The sequence below is a fragment of the Scophthalmus maximus genome, chromosome 1, assembly GCF_022379125.1.
Source record: "Scophthalmus maximus strain ysfricsl-2021 chromosome 1, ASM2237912v1, whole genome shotgun sequence".
Taxonomy (NCBI): Eukaryota; Metazoa; Chordata; class Actinopteri; order Pleuronectiformes; family Scophthalmidae; genus Scophthalmus; species Scophthalmus maximus.
In genome coordinates this window covers 1,372,713-1,391,636 of record NC_061515.1, presented here as the reverse complement: position 1 = coordinate 1,391,636, position 18,924 = coordinate 1,372,713, and the positions used below count along the sequence as shown (strand labels likewise).

Below are 18,924 nucleotides of genomic sequence, written 5' to 3'. Positions count from 1 at the left end.
TTTTAAGTGCACATCCTTTCGAGACTGATTTCACAGGTTTGGTTGATTAGTCCCTGTTTACTGGTTGGTGCTCCGAGTGACTAGTTTCTAGTAATATTTTTATTATTATCAATAAGTTGCTCATTTCCAAATTTGCTCCTACCAATGCACAACACTGACACGACACAGACACAGTTTAGTTCACATTGTTGTCAGACACTTGGATGGAACGAACCAAACTGTGTATTTATCAGTAACTCTTTATTATTTTCATCATCATCATCACTCAAATTATAAAGACGCCACACTCAAGCGGCATATATTCACGTCCCTGGTCTAAAAGCATGTGCTGCTCTCTGGGGGCTCTGATTCAGGAGAAATGACCCTCTCTTTCAGAGCTGCGGGGGGTTTTTCTAAGCTTTTAGTGTTTTTGTTGGTCCGACGTGAAAATGGCGGAGGTGAGCGCAGGTAAGGCCCGAGCTGCACAGTGCTGACGGCTGAGAGGCTTTTAATCTCCATTAGGGCGGCGTAATGCCACATTTCAGATCTGATTTGATTTGACGTCTCCCTCGCCTCGGCCCTAATCACCCACCTCCGGTCGCCACCCGGCAAGAGTGCTGACATTACTCTGCACTGAGGCGGCGGCAGCTCCTGAATGCTGGGAAGGCTTTCCACTGAACCGCAGCAGATTTACTCTGAAAATTTTTACTAACCTGCTGACCCCTCATGCATGACAGGATAACTTAGAAATAAATAATATATCACAAACAAATGAATACAAAAATATATATATATATATAATGGAAAAAAAGTTAATTTGAGTAAATGAATGAGTAAATAAATAAGCTAATTGATAATTTATGAAATTGGTATACGAATAAGTCAAAAAATAAATATGGGAATAAATAAGAATGTGATAAATATTTTAAATGAATTAACTGACCAGAAAGGAACAAACAGTGAAAGAGTGAAAGATATGAATAAATAATTATAATAATGAGGCAAAACAACAAAACATTATTTAAACAAATATGAATGAATGAACAAATGAAAACATTGAACAAATGGACGAATAGTTATCCGAATTAAAAAAGTCAGTTGACGTACATAGTAAATTATATATAAATCAGTGAATACATTAATTAATACATGCGATAGGTAAAAGCCAATATTAATAAGTTCAAGAATGATACAAATCACTGAAAACTGAATAATTAATAATTAATTAATAATAATTAATAATTAATTAGTAACTTAAGATGTAATTAAGGCCAAAAGTAAATCAATGAAAGCTAAGAGTGGAAAACAATTAAAAATAAAATGTTTATTGACATAGATTCAAAAAAAAAATAGTAAACAGATGAAAATCAAAAGAAAAACAGTTAAAAACAGTATCCAAAGTTTGGATAAGTGATATCAGTAGCAAAAGTGAATTCCCTTAAAAAGGGAATCAAATAATGAATTAAGGCATGAATTCTCATCAGAAGAATCGCTGCTATGAGCGTGCTACAGTTCCTATATATTTGCATGTATATAAATGTATATGTCCCAGGAGCAGTGGTCAAAAACATGAGAACAAGTGTTGTGAGACCTGCGTTTTGTAGCTGCGCGTTATTGAAGTTTCATGATGCAGGTTGTGTTTCACTCTGCATACTGACTGAAACTCTGCCTGTTAATAATCAAAAACCAGAGATGAGCTACACGGAAAAAAACACAAGATTGTCTCTGTGAAGCCAGGAGGAGGAGGAGGAGGTCCGTGTCCTTGGAAGAATAAACCCAATGACTACATCTGAGGAAGCAATATTGCTCTGGTAAACATGCGGTTGGAATAAAGAAAACACCCGTGTGCTTCATGTCACGCTGGTGTTCAGAGACGACACGAGATGAGCCGCAGACAGACGCAGGGAGGTGGAGGATGCTGAACACACTCACGTCTGTGCACCGGGCGACACCTAATCGAAAAGCCAAGCAATCATAAAACATCACTAATGATTTTATCCTTGTGTTGTGTCTCGTGCTCTCAGCACATTCACCACAATCTGTATCAAACACTTGGCCCAAGTCAGGGATGCTTAAAAAAAAATTCCAACACTTCAAAAACTTTGAAATGTTGGGGTTGAAAGTGTTGTATACTAAGTATCGATGATGTGAAGATGTATTGAAGAGAAGTCTACCAACACCGTCTTGATTGTATATAAAGGTTTTATTACAAACAGACCAGCATCGATTACAAGCCCTGCAGAACTTGGAGACCGGCCAAAATGACAACCCTCCCGACTCTTCTTGGGGGTTACCTTTATAGGCCCATAGTTGGCTTGAGTAGGAACATCTGGTTGATCCAAGATATGCTATGTGAGTCGTAAAACTTAGAGAGGTCAAAAGGTGAGGTGAGGGGTTATCAGGAGACCCTTATCTTGGCATTCCAAAGAAAGAGATGTAATCACATATTCCCCTTACATTCCATATATCAACAAAAAGACACTACAAAAGCAAACTCCCAGTTTAGCCACACTTACTGGGAAAAGGAAAGTTAAACGGTAAAGTTATTAATGTTGTAAACATCCATCTAAGCTCAGAGACCCACTTCCTGCTTCAACTTTGGAGCAACAAACTCTGTGCACCATTTTATGTCTACAACTGCCCATGCTGTAATACACCACAACAAAACACAAAGAATGTACAAAGCCATCTGTGACTCCATGAGGAACTACTGGTGGCAGCTGTTGCATTCTGGGTAATAGGTGCCAGTTATTGACACAAAAGAAGAAGAATGTCCATCCATCATAAGCCCAACGATGTTTTTTGGAGTTATCTTTAAATAAATGTTAGTGATGTCATGGTAGTGATGAAATATCAGCCTGGTGCCGAAAACATTGCCACAATAAAGAATAGTTCAGCCCCTCACTTTTATGCTGCTAAATGTAATTAATATTTCCACCTATTGCTTTTAATTAACTACTATTAGCTACTAAAACCACAGCCACAGGTTGTATTTGTTCCACAGTGACTCATCAACAACCACAAATGAAGATCAAACTTTGCAAAATTAAGGATGAAAACTTAAAGCAAACCAGACGTAATTTTTTTTTGTTAGAGCGTAGCTTCACCAAAATCATCAATTTCATTTCCCCCTTGGGGACAACTGATGTTCACAGACAGACTCACTCGAACAAAGGTCAAGATGTCTCCAAAATGATGAGGAATCGTTGTGTATCCACGATATATTTTACAGCAATCAGGACCAGTCTGCCCGTCCCTCCAGTGCCGTTGCTTTTAGAGAAAGTGAATCTCATCTACGTCTTGATAAAAGATACCATCATACATCCTGCGTATCAGTTTTCAATATCCTACCTCTGTGTCTGCCTCATGCCAACACTTTCCTTGTAACCCAGGGTGGAGTTGTGCATACTGTACAGACACACGAGCGCCGTGCGGCGTTTCATGTGGTGAGTCAGACAAAGAGTGGCAGCTCCGCCGTGGACCCCGGCACTAAGAGCTGCACATTTATGTGCAAATGCATTGTATTTGTCCGTGTGAATTCCCCCCGTGATTTTATTCATGGAAAATCGATTCCTCCGAGGTTTGTCACGGCTGTTGTTATCGCCTACTTTTCTGAGTTATTCATAGGCACACGAGAGTGCTCGGCGTTATCAAAAAACAGTTTGCAGTCGGCTCATAACTCGAGCTGACATCAAACGCCTGGCCAACTGCATCCCCTCCTCTCCGTCTCCTTCTCCTATCTCTGGCTCCGTCTCTTCTCACTGTGAGTGGCTGAGGCTTAAGGGGCTGTTCATACAGTAAGTGACCTCACAGAGCAATTAATTTGAATAGTCTAACCTTTCATTTCAGCTTCCTAGAGGAATCATTGTGACTTCATAACCTGGGTCATCAATAAAGGCTCAGCTCATGAGCCATTTCAGAAAGGTTAATAAGTATAACCCTCATCTCCCGACTCTCCCTGGTTGAAGTCGTGAGCCTGTTCTGATCCGCCGCCTCGTGGTTTTCCTCATGCAATTAATGCGTTCCTCCATCCCCATCTATTTGTGTTTTTCATTAAAACACGTGTCGTTTTACGAGCCCGCCGCCACTGGTACAAATTGATTGATCCGGTCAGACTCCAGGTAGACAGTTTCTGACCGGATCAAATACATTCCCTCTAATTAGGCTTCAAGGGACCAGATGGGGTGACTGGCCGTCACTGGTGTCCTCTGGCTTATGTTTTGCATGGGTTGCCCTTCCTCTTCATATATTACATTCCCTCCTGTGCCAGGGCATGGACAACAGTAACTGCACGAGTCTAGTATATCAGGGAAGTACATCCATGTACAATGTGACAATTCTGCACATCAACTGTCTGTAAGAAATTAGTAGTCGGACACATCTGAAAAGTGTGGGAGGAGGGGATTTTGTTTGATGATGCGAAAAAGAATTTATACGTGGGTTAGAACAAATCGTACGATTTATTGTGCCAGCATGCAGAGTGGAGACTTGTGTTGCACCGTACCAAATTTTGGTACTTTTTCGATAATTTTCGATAATTTACTTTTACTTTTAAAAATTCAGTACATGTTGTACGTGAATTGTGTCTACAGAGTAAGTGATTGAGAGGATGAAATGCATAAATTGCATTGCAATAAATAACACTGTGCAAGCAAGGAAACACGTCAAACGTCGCCAAGCACCTCGATGACAAGAAACCAGACCAATTCTAGGAGTTCAGACAATGACAGGTGAGCAAACAAGCTAGCTGGCTAGCAAGGTAGTTTGTGATTTGTGACTTGGGGGTTGATAATAAACTGTGAACTGGAAGATGTGATCAACCCTTGTGGACATGTTGTGTCTGATCTCATAGGTATCGAGTATGGAATCACTATCATCTCAGTTTCACGTATCGTTTTAGTGTCCTAATGGTGTTGTCACAATGGACAGTGAAAAGCTTCCCCCTTTTTTTCTTTCAAATAGAACCATGGCACATTCAAGTGCAATGGGCCTTCAACACAAAGTTAGAAGAAAGAAGATAAGAATGAGACACGATGAGAGAGTTTGAGACTGGACATGCTGTCGTATTCCCAAACTGTCCCCAACAGTGTCTGGTTGTATGTGATGATTGTTATTGAGCTTATGTAAACTGTGGTGTTTTTTTTAAATTACCAACTGGTTTGTTTAACTAAGCTTGTGTTTGGGGAAACAAAAGAGTTGAGTGGAACACAGGGGCACCATGTCCACCTGTTGGAAGTAAAGGAGATTGTTTTTGTGCTGCGTTTCAGTGAAGTACCCTGAGGCCCTTGATTTTGGGCTAATTTATGGCTTCCACGGAGCAAACAGCAACATGCCGGCAAAAAGACGCTGATCATTATTCATCTTTCTGTGCCTCCTCGAACCCGTCCCCACAGATTGCAGATACAGATACAGCTTGCTTCATTTTGCTGAGCTTTCAACTTAAGTGGAGCAAAGCAGACATATTATTAATCCTGTGAAAACAAAAGTTTTTGTTTTTTTTCGTTTTTTCTTCTGGTGGTGGAAATAAAATGACAAGACAATTTTCCACCCCACTGGATTGGTACCGCAGCCGCGGAGGAAGCAGACGGCAAGGCGATTATATACTTCCCCCCTCTGCGGTGCCAGGTTGGGGGGGTGGCAGTGCTCCATATGAACACTCACCATGCACCATCTGATTAGCTACAGTCACTACACAGAGGAGAAGAAACTTCCAACCAGTTAGCAGATCTGAAGACGACTGTTTGAGATTTGCGTCCGAGTAGATTGGATTTACACCTTGAAGAGCTGAAGGCTGCCCTTCGTGAGAAGGTCCTGTGGGCTCTGGTGGTTCAGGACGACTGTGGCTCTACTGCTCTGCAACTACGTGATACTCTCATATTATAACAAGTTTTTCCCCCTTATTTTGTTTGCATTATGAATTAGATCCATACTAACTGATACACAAATAAAGATATAGGTGAGATACTGACACTGAAACTATGATGCAGTACTCCAGGGCTGGGGAGCCTTTTTCCTGTCAAGAGCCATTTCAAATTTATAACATCCTTCAAGGGCAATACTGAATTATTGAGCACACTAACCTCTCACACTATAAGGTGATGGATGGAACTGTTTCTGTTTTTGGCGAGGTGTCTGATGTCAGATAGTAGTGATGATGATGATGATGCTACTCACAGCCTCACCTTTGGTACAGCGATGAGATAAGATATACTTAAGATAAGATAAGAGAAGATATACCTTAACCAAACTTGGCAGTAATGCAAACTCACAAAGGACGAGTTGGCTGGTGTCTGTCTTTTCATCACAGGCTGGAGAGAAAAAGGTGGACATCTCCTCATGCGATGTCCTTCAGTGTTTTGTTTTTTTAAGTCCGCTCTATGATTGTCTCACTTCTTCAAGGTGGAAAAACTGACAATATTCCCCTTCACAAATTAACCTTCTGAATTCTCAGCAATTATCTCGCTGCAAAACTTGTCTACACATAACATTGCTGTCTGAATGTGATTATTGTAAAAAGCTGCTCGTTGGGCAGGTGAACTCTTCCAAAGAGCGTTAACTTTATCCAAGTTCTTTTTTTCCCCTTGCAACTCGTCCCGTATAACTGTAATGACACTCAAGATCTGCTTTTCATTTCTTGACAGGCGCCAATGCCGTGTGTATTGCGTTACCCCCTAATGGTGACCTGAGAGGCATACCGCCAGAATTTTGTCCACTATTTAATATTATTTTCTGAAAAAATGTGATTGCTGTCATGTGTCATGACAATTTTTGTATTTCTGAGTTGCTTTTTTTTGTATTTACAGTATGAATTTCTTTGTGGACCAGACCACCCCTGAAACCAGTGAGTCTACAACAGGTACAGTAACCAAGCCACACATTATGTATTTTTGTTAATGAGAGCGGCGGGTCCGGCCTAAATTCTTCCCCCCTCTGTTGTATCCACCGCGATGGCAGTAAAAGTGATTCCTCCTTTTCTGCAGAAGAAAGGAACAAGAACAGAGAACCGTGTTCTCTCGTTGGCCCCGGTTTGATGTAAGAAAAAAACCTTGTCCTTGTTCATCTGCTAATAAGCTGTTGTAACAGGTTCATTTTTAGCACAAACACGCATGTAGCTGAAGAATCAGAGGGCGATTGATTCCCCTTTCACATCTGAACATCAACGACTGTCTGGACTCCCCTCATTGGACCGGGCCCGAGGTACGAGGCCCCAACTCAGCTGAGGAGCCATGGAGACTAGCACTGCACACTTCCACCTGCTATTTGGTTGGAAAAGATACACAAAGACACATCTTATCACTTGCAGGAGTGACCAGAGAGTAAAGCTGACGTTTTAAAATAAAAAATAAGTTTTGAGACTTGTATTGAATCTCAATTTTTCTGCCTCGGGCAAAAAGTTCTTTGTTGGTTAGTTCACACACACACGTTCTCCTTTCCTGCTGTGGATTCTCTCTCCCTGTCTCTCTCCCTCTCTCTCTCACACACACACACACACACATTCTCATCATCATCATCATCATCTGTACACAGTGTAGTCTCACCAGTCTAACAAGCATTTATCACGTGCACCTTGTGTTTGTTATACTTGAAGAGAGTTGGCTGCACGGTTGATGCAGTTTTTAGTGAGTGATGAACCTCTTGTACATTTTAATGAGAGGCCGTGGATGCTGTTCTCGCTGTAATATGATCTGAAGCCACGCTCTGCCAACAGCGTACTGCTATTACCTTCATTACAATATCATTTCATTGGTGTTTTGAACCTGGAATGTAATTTAACCATAAGTAAAATGTAAATGCTAACGATTTGCATTTATTTTCCTATTTTTTATGGGCTACTGTGGCTCATTCAGTAGAGAGGTCTTCCGCAAACCGGAAGGTCGTAAGTTTGATCCCTGCTTCCCCCAGTCAGCATTCTGAAGTGTCCTTGGGCAAGACACATAATCCTAAATTACAATGTGTGTGTGTGAATGGGTGAATGTGACTTGTACTGTAAAAGAGCTTTGAGTTGATAAGCTGCTCATATGTACATGTGTATCACTTATTGTAATGCAGCTTGTGCAGCATATATATATTTTTAAATGAATACAAGTAACATATTTCACAACATTAGACATGTTTTGGGATTTTTATGGGCAAAATTTAAACAACAGATGAAAACGTTGCATATTCAAAACTTCTCCAAATCATTTCCAGGCCTGGAAAACAGTTTTTCTAATTACATACCTTTTCAAAAATAACACCAGCCTTGTTCTTAAAATAACACAAATCTTCACGTGTCAACACGTGTTGCTGCTTTTCAGTTTCAACAACTTCACATAGCTGCAGAGAAGCTTCAGGGTCCCTTCCATGTAACGTATTCATTTGCATTCCCATCTTGACAGATATGATGAATATATTATGATGAGGATGTGCACCCTATGGATGGACATTTTACTAGTAGAGGTCAGCAACTTAGAAGTCAGGCGACCCAGCAGCCAGTCATCTATCTAGGTTGAACGAAAAACATTGGTGGAGGATGAGAAGAAAAGTTTAGACTGAAAAAAACACCAGATTATAGCTTCATTACTGTATGTCTATTTTATTCAAACAAATGTTCAGCTTCATTTCTGTATCCTTTAAAATAAAAGTCACTGAGAACTGGCGTCAATGACTGGACTCAAACTATATTTTTATGTTCAGTTACAAAACCAAAAAAGGGGGGAAAAGAATGAGGAGCCAATTCTTAATGACAGATGAAAAGCTAAACATTCTCTACAAGGTAAACTTCCATTCAGCTGTATAGGAATTAAATTTTAGACCTTTCTGTAACCCCTGGGTTATTTTTGTGCATAAACCCAGGGGTAGTTCCCTTTTTACAGTTCTATAATATGCAATACATGGTTTAAATTTGTGATAGCATTTAAATTTATTGTAGAACATTTGAGTTATTTTGAGAGACTTTATTTTTTTTAAATAATATATAATTTGAAGCTGTAAAGAAGGGGCAGGACCAGATTAGCTTCTGCCTCTTTCTGTCCCTTCTCGAACCTAAATAATGTACGTACAAGATTCATGTTGACTGGAGATTTTTGTCGTGGAAAATATTTCATTTTTCTATTTTGAAATTGATATGTTTTGTTTTGTTCCACATCAATAAAGATTAAATCAAATCAAAACATGTGGAGTAGTGTAAATTACTACGACATTGAATGTAACCTCAACAGGAAACCTACGCCTGTGTGTTGTGTTCTCCCTTTCTATTGGTCAGTCAAAACGCAACGTCAAGTTCTTTAGTTACTGATTGGCCAGGGGACGGGACTACGACGTACGGTGATGCAAAAAAAGAAAGGGTGTGTCGAGAGGTCAGATCTGTCGTTGGTTCGTTGCGGCCTCTCGTCGTCATCTCTCAGCGAGAATACGGAAAGAAAACTCATATAATGTGCTTCAAATAGATTTTTATGCACAATACAAAGCAGTGAGTTAAAGTCCGTGACATTTAGAAAAATAACCGAAGCAAGTGTTTGTTTTGGCTAAACTATTAGCGCGCTAAACACTAGCACGCTACGCACTAGCACGCTAAGCACTAGCACGCTAAACTGCTAGCACGCTAAACTATTAGCACGCTAAGCTACTAGCACGCTAAGCTTCTAGCACGCTAAACTACTAGCACGCTAAACTACTAGCACGCTAAGCTTCTAGCACACTAAAGTACTAGCACGCAAAGCTACTAGCACGCTAAACTACTAGCACGCTAAGCTTCTAGCACACTAAACTACTAGCACGCTAAGCTACTAGCACGCTAAGCTAGCGCGCCTGGATTTTGGCCGAGCGCAAACCGCCAGCTGGCACCTCTGACTGTGGAGCTCAACAGACCGTCGACGAACGAGAGGTAAACCGGATAGCGGCACCAGATGACCGGGTAAAACTCAGCTGCACCTCGGGCAACGAGGCAGGTGAGACGTTCTTCATCCAAGGTCGACGACTGAGGAGCCGGCAGAGTTGGACTGGACTCGGGTGAGTGAACCCGTTTTCAAACACGTTCACAGTCCGTTTAAAAAAAAAAAATAGACCTGTTTAATTGTATTATACTGCCTGCATTTTAATTTGGTATTTGCATTTAGTGTTGGCCCACAAATATTGAATTACCTTTTTTTTTGTTGATTTTTAATGTTCTAAGATCCATGACGGGATTTAAAGATTGACTTGAGGGAAATGGCATTTCCACGTAAGGTAATTAGGCCATATGTGTATTTTATTTCAGCAATCCTCAAATGTATTTTATTCTTATTAAGGCTTATTTTGTTTCAATACATGTTTTATTATTGTGACGTTACAAGGTTTAATGTGATTTTATACTAGACAAGCTGATTATTTTGAGAGGGCTAAGTAGAAGTGAGAGTCCGTATAGTCTTATAGCCTTTATTCATTCTGCCCATAATCAACACCATGACCAGATTCACGAGCCACTAGTTTGGTTGGTTTGTTCCTCATCAGATTGTTGCCACAGTCAGATTTTTTTTTGACTGTGACACAACTGCATTTTGAAAAAATGAAAATAGAATAATGATAAAATAATATTTCATAGATATTTCAGATGTGACTCTGCTGTCCAACACACATAAACACACACACACACACACACACACTCAAAGGATTTAATGTTGCATTAAAATAACTTTATAAGTTTCTTTCGCAAAGCTGCCAGTTCGCCTGTTTCTCCTCTCCCTGTCTGTCCCTCGCACACAACTTCGCCTGGCCCCGCCCCTCTTCCTCTAGCCCCTCCCCTAACCAATCACTCACACACACAGAAGTCCTGCATGCAGCACCAACACGGAAACAGACACAAACGAGAGGAAAGCAGCCGAATATTATTACAAATACTGGCTCGATCATTTGGAGATGGATTCCAAGTTTCAGATGTGTAGAGAATCCTGCAAACAGGTTGCAACTAAAAGTTCGAGCTTGACGAATCTCTACCACCATTTACAACAGCACCATAAACCGCAGGACGAGGAGTGTGTAAAACGCCGTGCTTGCAACCCAGAGCTTGAAGCCTTCACAGCCTTCTGCACCGAAACAAACGCCACCACTGGACTGGAGTATGGGACAAGAGTTAATCTAGTTGTTCAGGAGCGACTCATCGATGCAAATTATTTGAGTCGACGAATTTATGTAGTCGATTATGTTGACTACGTCGACGAGTCGTCCCAGCCCTAACACACACACACACAGGCCATGTTGTATCAATCAGAAGCTTTGATAAGCACCGACTGCTACACGACTGCTGTGTGGTGACCACGATGATTCACACTTCGACGGCGACCGAGCAAAGTCAAATTGCCGATGCAGACTGCGCGACCCAGTGAACGCTCCACATCAAGTGAACTCTCCACATCAAATCAAGTGAACGCTCCACATCAAGTGAGTTCTCAAGTCATGGCCCACTTATTAGTTTTGTCAGCTTCAGGTCAAGGTTGAATTGTAATGTCATGAAAGTGTTTTTTTATTTTTTGTCACAGCTCAAGTTGAAATTTTTTGTTACTTGATTTTTTTGGTATCACTACTTTAGGCCTGCAACTCAGGATTATTTTCATTATCGATTAATCTGTCGATTATTTTCTCAATTAATCGATAAGTTGTTTGGTTCATAAAATGGTGAAAAATGTTGATCCTGTTTCCAAAACCCCAAGATGATGTTTTGTTTTGTCTACACACCAAAGATATTTAGTTCACTGTCACAGAGGAGCAAAGAAACCGGAACATATTGACATTTAAGAATCTGAAATCTGAATTAATCGATTATCAAAATAGTTGGCGAGTAATTTACTAATCGATTATTAATCGATTATTTGTTGCAGCTCTACAATATTTTAATAGGATACCGTAGTGCATACAAGGTGGGATGTTTGGGTTTGATAGTTATGTCTTTGAAAGTTCAACTTGTCTTTGACAGCATGCCTGAGGCATTTCATCTATTTACTTATGTTTTATATTTCATTTCTTATATGTCAGTTGGGGAAAAGCAAGTTTGACGATGGCGATGTCTCACTGGCCAGAAGATCTGCTGTGTCAGCGGGTCGGCGTTCCCATACACCTGCACTTCAGTCGGTGGAAATAGTTGGAGCTCTCTGACTTGCTGGTCACATCCTGTTTGTGAGACCCCTGTGGCAACGAACATCTCCCCTCCTCCCCAATGCATTCAGGAGCAGCTGTTGGAGAGAAGAGAGAGTGAGTTGTCTGGCTCGAGGTTACACTCGCCCTCCTCTGTAATGAGAACATCTCTTGCACCTCTGTCCAGGTGAGGGTTGGGAATAATGTGCAACTCTGTCCAAAGGGCAGAAACTACCAAGTTCTTTTTTTGTGTGTGCTCCTGTTGTGCGAAATGTGAAGCGGTCTAGTTGATGAGAATTGGACGAAATAATTATTTTTTTAATTTTTATTTTCCTGAAACTCATCATCCTCTGGAGAGGCTCTTCTTTTGTGTTCAGCTGAAAGGTAACAAATGGCTCACAAATGTGTGGAAAAACATCATTGATCTTCGTGGGCCCATGGTAGATCAGGTGTCTGGGTGTTAACACGTATACCAATTACTCTAATCTCAACTCCGTTTCCTCTTCATCCTCTTCCTCTTCAACTACAACACAAAGACACGACATGGCCCACGGAACAGAAAGAAATTGGTCCCTTCGGGGCCCACGTGGCCTTGTTACTGAGCAGACCAGAGGAAAAAAAACGCCCACCAACACTCACTCACTCCCTCACAGGGCCACAGTTCCCTTGATCAAACAACAAACACATTTATTCAGTGCTCCAAGAGCTGTTGCCACATTTGTCTTAGATTTGTTCCCATTACTGGACACCTAATATCTTCCTCTGTCACAGAGTCTGAGGCCTAATGTCCTTTTTCCAGCCACTGAGTGCCCAGAGTGCTGCTGCCAAGGTGATGACTGAACATCACCCAACTCACAAGAACATGGCACTCAGCAGAGCATATACATCCGCGAAGGCCGAACAGTCTGATACGAGTCTGTTCTAGCTCTTATTGTAGAAAAATGAAAGGAACCACACAAATCTCTGCACAATAAATATTTGTCTGAAGGTGGTCTCTTAAGTTAAAGATCCCCTCCACTCAAGTTTTAAAATATATTAAAGGGGCCATATTATGCTCCAGGCACCTTTTCAGCCTGCCTCCACGTATGTTTGGTTATCTGGGGTGTCTGCCAGCCCACGGAGAATGAAAAGAAAATAATGAGTCGTGGATTCGTGGTTTGGGTTGATCGTGCAGACAGTCTGTAAACGAGCCATTCACAGCCCGGGCGTCAAGTGACGTAAGTTGACTCCTGCTACTGGGGCAACCACGCCCCCAACCTGAGCAGCACCTCCCCCCTTGAAGTGCGGAAAAACAGATCGCGTCTACGCCATAATTTTCTCGCAGCTGCCGGCGGACCTCGCGGCTCACGACTGCCGGTGGACCTCGCGTTTCGCGGCTGCCGGCTCGCGGTTGCGAGCTCGGCCGGCTGTGATGTCCTTAACGTTATATCGCCCAGCCCCTTGTGCTCTGTGTGTAATTATGGAGAACGTGTTCGCTGTGCCTACCAGGTCTCTACGTCGTATATGTGCCTTGTGACGTGCGACTGTTGTCATGGCAGCGCTACGCCGTAGTTGCGCAGCAGACCCGGGGAGGAGCGGGGAGGAGCGAGGCAGAGCTTTGCGGAACACGAATGGAGGGGGGCGAGGAGTGAGCAGCAAAGCGCTGGAATCGACCGTAGTCTCACAGGGCTGTTTATACAGAAAGAGGAGGGTGCTGTGTGGCTTGATCCTTGAGGTGTTTTGACATGGAATGGCAAAGACATGTAGTTCACACACCTGAAAACCAATGTAACTTGTATAAAAGGGGGCATAATATGGGCCCTTTAAAATAATCTGCTTTGCCTAATATTTTGTATAACCAAATCTAGCTTGAACAGGATTCAAATTCAAATTGCAGAGAAGTGAAACAGAAATCTACTCCTCCAGGAGAGGAATGTGAAAACACCTCTATAGTATACTTGATTATTATTTGCTCAGATACAAGTCCCTAAAGTGAATGTCAGACATTTTAGATGACAGGAACAGAAGAAAAACACTTTTTTGAGTGGAGGGGGACTTTAAATTCTCTATTTTAAACTAATCCACATGAGTAAACCAGCGGAGTGCCCCTTTAAATCTCACCGTTTCACTGTATTTCTCTTATGTCTCCTACATTGGCATTCTACAACATGCCCGTTGAGGAGAAAACTTGATGACCATACAAATGTAATTTATCTCCTCAATAATGTTGAGCACTTATTCTCAGTTGGTGTCTGTAATAGTTAGTTTTGCCGAACACAATATTATAGATATATTCTGAAAAGTTATGAATGCGTGGAGGGGATATTGCTCAAAGTAAAATTAACTTTGTTGTTTTTTCTTAACAGGTCCAGAGAAAATGATGAGGACATTTGGAATCATTTCCTCCACACTTTCCGCAGACGGACGGACAAAGGTACGGACCTTCCCTTTGTCTGTCTGCATCGTCCCTGACCCCTGTCTGCCTCCCCTTTCCTCGTGTTCCTCCTGGGAAGGTGATCCACACATCAAAGTGCTCTGCCACCTATTCAGGGACAATCAGCCAATATGGGATAATTGGCTGTTGTCGTCGGTTCCCCCTCAAGCCCACAGTGCATTTCTGACAGGAAAGGAGCATAAATAAAAGAAGAGAAGAATGACAGGGCTTGTAGCCCGAAGCAGGTGAATGGACAATGAAAGCCAGGGAACAGTGAGCGATGACATGCATATCAATGGTGCCACTGCAAGGTAAACAATGACTCTTAATCACCAGGCCAAGTTTTAATTAAGATGACGGCAGAGTTAATTATTTTCCCCTGACAGGGATCATTGAGCTGCGGAGTCCATGTTCTGATTAGGACGCTCATCTGGATGCTTCCAATCCTTTAGGAAGGCGATAATGACATGACCTCTTGTTTTCAGAGGACAACTGGGTGGCACAGGGAGGGAGTCCTTTTTTCTGACATTGCTGAGTACACTTCAGGAATTTAATAAATCTCACATACATATCAGCAAGAACAGCACAAAGGTTCAACGATTTAAACTCTGCAAACTACTGGGGTGGGCGTTTTCCTTTCACTGTCATTTTTGGCAGTATAGTGTAGCTGGTAATAGTTTGTATTTTTCTGACAAATCCCTTGTGAGTAAAAACAACAGTATTAAATTCACCCTAAAACATTAATTATCTGTCATAAAACTTGTTCCTTTGCGCAAGAGTTGTTGCCCCAAAATCAATCAATGCTGTTGCACTGGGGAAACGTTCATCTACAGATTAATGTAGACTTTCACCTACCGTACAGTGTTTGAACTAAAAGTCATTTTAATGAAACATTGCTGTAGATAATTTGCCACTGGTGACTCATTTAGAACCACTGCAAACAGCTCCTGTGTTTGGGGTCTCCTGTCTGGAGAATTGTCCCTGATACTGTGTTACCAGTGTAATTTGGGAAAGTTTCGTGGAGAAGTTGGTTGCTATCTCTGCTGACCAGTCACTACCTGGAGCTGACCTCCCAAGAGAGAGTGTGATTTTTGACTACAGAGTGAAGATGTCTGCGACAGGTACAGGCAGCTGCAGAGCAACTTCAAATGTTGTCTGACCTCCCCATCCGTCTCCCTCCCTGCAATTAAGTCCATTCACTTACTTTTGGCTAATCTCATATATCTCAGCCAAAAATCGGTTGTTTTTTTTGTTTTCTATAAAGCTCCGGGAGGGAGCAAAATATAAAACTGAGACTTATATGCCCCCCTTCAAACCCACCTGGTCCCCGGCGACAAGTTTACTGCTTGGGCAAAGTTTGCTTGGATAAATTCTCCCCAATTCAGCTCTCCAGTTAATTTTACAGAAACCACGAGTATAAAAAGATATTGTTCCGATTTACCTGCATTCTAAACTAATAAAACAGCATTTCAGTAGGACTCCCTGCCTTTTTTTAGCAGTTGTGAATTCCCGTTGTTTGTCCATTTCCCCATTTTTTATATCCCTTTATTCCGTAAGTTTCCATTGCAAAATGTCAGGTAACTTCTAATTCTTCATTTTTCCCAACATGAAAAACTTGACAGGATCTGAAAAAATAACAGGGCAGTTGCTTTTGTCAGCAATTCTAACAGTGTCCAAACTATCTTGCATTTAAGTTATATTATCTTTTTGGAAAATCATAGGATTATTTAAAGTTGAATATCAGATTGTTTTTCTAACCTATTTGTCTCCCTACCTTACCATCCATCATTCTATCACTTTGCCATCAGCGCTGTCTGTATGACAAAGGCGCTAAACAACCTTGAGATAATGTATGTTGTGATTTGGCGCTATACAAATAATATTGAATTGAATTAAACTGTGAAGAAACTTAAATTACCCCAACAAAAGCACAATTTCTTCCTCTTTGAGCAAAGCTAGGAAATCACTCATCATCTCATACAAAGCTGGGTACAAAAAATATAGAATAACACCAGCCTTACTAATCTTTGGAATAGTTCAAGATGAGTTTATTGCACTCATATCAATTCCCTGTTCAATTAGGCATAATGGGGATTACATAGGGGAGTCAAGTCAGATTGATTAAACTGCCAAGTACCTGCAATAAAACAGGCATGTCAGGGATTTCATCAATCTCCTGTATTATTACTTTTATTATATTATTATATTTTCAAGTTTCCTTGAATCATGTTCACACTTTATTTCACACTTTATCGTGTTTTTGATGCTTGCTGACAACAGCGTCGGAGGAATACTGCTGATTTTCTGAGTATCGATTAGACTTAATTGAGGACAGCTTGTTTTTGCTTTTGAAATCCAGCAGGACTGCTGATGCTGGCCTTTTAAGAAAAGTTCTGAATGCTTTTCACCTAGGTGAATTATTCACTGCTGTTGACTGCACCAGTCCTTTGCTCTTCACTTATGAATGAAGGGCTGTGATGTGGCGCGAGATTCGCCCCTGATTCTCGGAACCTCACGTTGACATACAGACATTTGGAGGTCAGCGGAATTACTTTATGTTCCCGATCATACTAATCACTCAGGTTGTTCTTTATTTCAGTGCATGTTGAAGCTTTGAAGTTATTTATGCATGGGAAGATGTCATATCACAATTGACTTCACAGCTATTACGTCCATCAAACGGAGTAATTGACTGAGACATTAATCATCCTCACACAGCTGTCATAGCAGCAGTCAGTCAGACTAAATATAATACATCTGCAGGTTACAGCCTCCTTACAGGTTTCTTGATTATCAAGCACGTGCTGAACTTTTCAAAACAAACCTTTTACCCAAACGCCTCCTTCTGTAGTTAATTTTCCCTCCATGCAGATAATTCAATTCAATTTTATTTGCCAAATCACAACATGGATTATCTCAAGGCACTTGTGAGGTCGAGACCACACAAATATTACAGAGAACAGTTCCCACAATGAGCAAGCACTTGGCGTCCTTTACACCAGGTAATTAGACAACACGGCTATGATGATGTCATTGACATTCTCACCTCAATTTATATATCGTTTACAGCTCTAAAATGTCTTTGAGCATCTTAAAGTCTGAGAAAATCATCTAAGATTGGAGAATAAAGGATTAACGGAAAGACAGAAATATTTAGAAGCTTCTGTTAGAGTGGATCTTGGTAGAAAAGAAGAAAAAACTATTATTAAAAATACTAGGTGTCTATAGGGACATCATTCAAATACAGCAGAGAAACTATTATAGTCATCCAGTCTGGTGCAGCTCAATCACAACCACTCTGGGCACCTATGTCAAAAACATATTTATAACCTTTGTTAGGATCAATACAGGAATAGCTTGAGCGATGAAAGAATTGAAAGCCGTATACCACCCACATTGCCAAACAGTCTCAAAGCTGCCTTTATCTAGATCTGTCATTTATAACTGAGTTTAATATCAAAATAAAATGTCGCTGTGACTACATTGTGTAGGGAATTTAAAACAAAGTTCCTGCCGGTTGTTGGGGGGCCATATGTGGAGACTCAATAGCAATTGTGCCAAACCACACACTGGAGAACAACTTTGCGGGGTATTTAAAGTTTGCCTGGAAATGTCACTTGTACAGATGGTGTTGAAAATGAAGCAGACAGCAGGTAGTGACATGATGAAGCCGTGACTGGGAAGTGGTGATGCAGGGACTAGTAATATGGGATACGGTTGTAATAACATTGTGGACTGCATCACTCTGCTTGGACTCTTTGAGACCATAAAGATGGAAACACACAAACCTGGACAGGCCAACTTTTTGATCGCATCATGAAATTAGTAGCAGGGTCTGAACTCTCTTCATGAGCATCTTGCCTATTAATTCCCAAGAGACGGACGAGACGAGATAACTTGTCGTAGAATAAGATACGAAACAAACTGAAATATATTGTGCAACGACTAGCTGTTCAACTATTCAGAAATATAACTCAGCATGTTTTTATATAACTATCACTCCAAGTCCCATGTCCGTATGATATAAAATTACTTCTAGTTATAATGAATGCATGGTGTACCACATGACCACAATAGGCATGTGTATAGAACCTTTCATGTATAGCAGATGTGTGTGTGTGTGTGTGTGCATATATATATATAATATACACACACAACAGATCCTTATCCGAGCCCCCTGAATGTGGTAGGTATGGCAGGAAAATAGATGCAAACAGGTATTAGGCAGAGAGAAGGCAAGTCACTCTTTCTTCCTCTGGGAGGAACTGGTGCTTATTCGAGAGGGAGGCTTGTGGTTAATTATGGAAAAAAGGTTTTGCAGTAGATCTAGTTTTCCTCCATGTGCAACCGCATCGCTTCATTTGACAAACTTGTGGAAATGAACAAAAGAACAAGACACATTCCCACCTTTAGCGAGTCTTTTGTCTGAGAACTTTTCACTGCTG

At 41.1% G+C, this 18,924-nt stretch overlaps 1 long non-coding RNA gene across 4 annotated transcripts; it reads left to right on the top strand.

Moving 5' to 3' along the window:
* Positions 1-8,107: 8,107 nt before the first annotated feature.
* Positions 8,108-18,283, top strand: LOC118315967. Of its 4 annotated transcripts, XR_004794989.2 has the most exons (5): positions 8,108-9,969; positions 10,133-10,185; positions 10,948-11,376; positions 11,968-12,183; positions 14,412-18,283. It is a non-coding gene; the product is annotated as an uncharacterized LOC118315967 (long non-coding RNA). The 4 variants fall into 4 exon arrangements; XR_004794990.2 differs by lacking the exon at positions 10,133-10,185 and having other exon boundaries at positions 8,110-9,969; XR_004794991.2 differs by lacking the exons at positions 8,108-9,969; positions 10,133-10,185 and having other exon boundaries at positions 10,198-11,376.
* Positions 18,284-18,924: the final 641 nt, after the last annotated feature.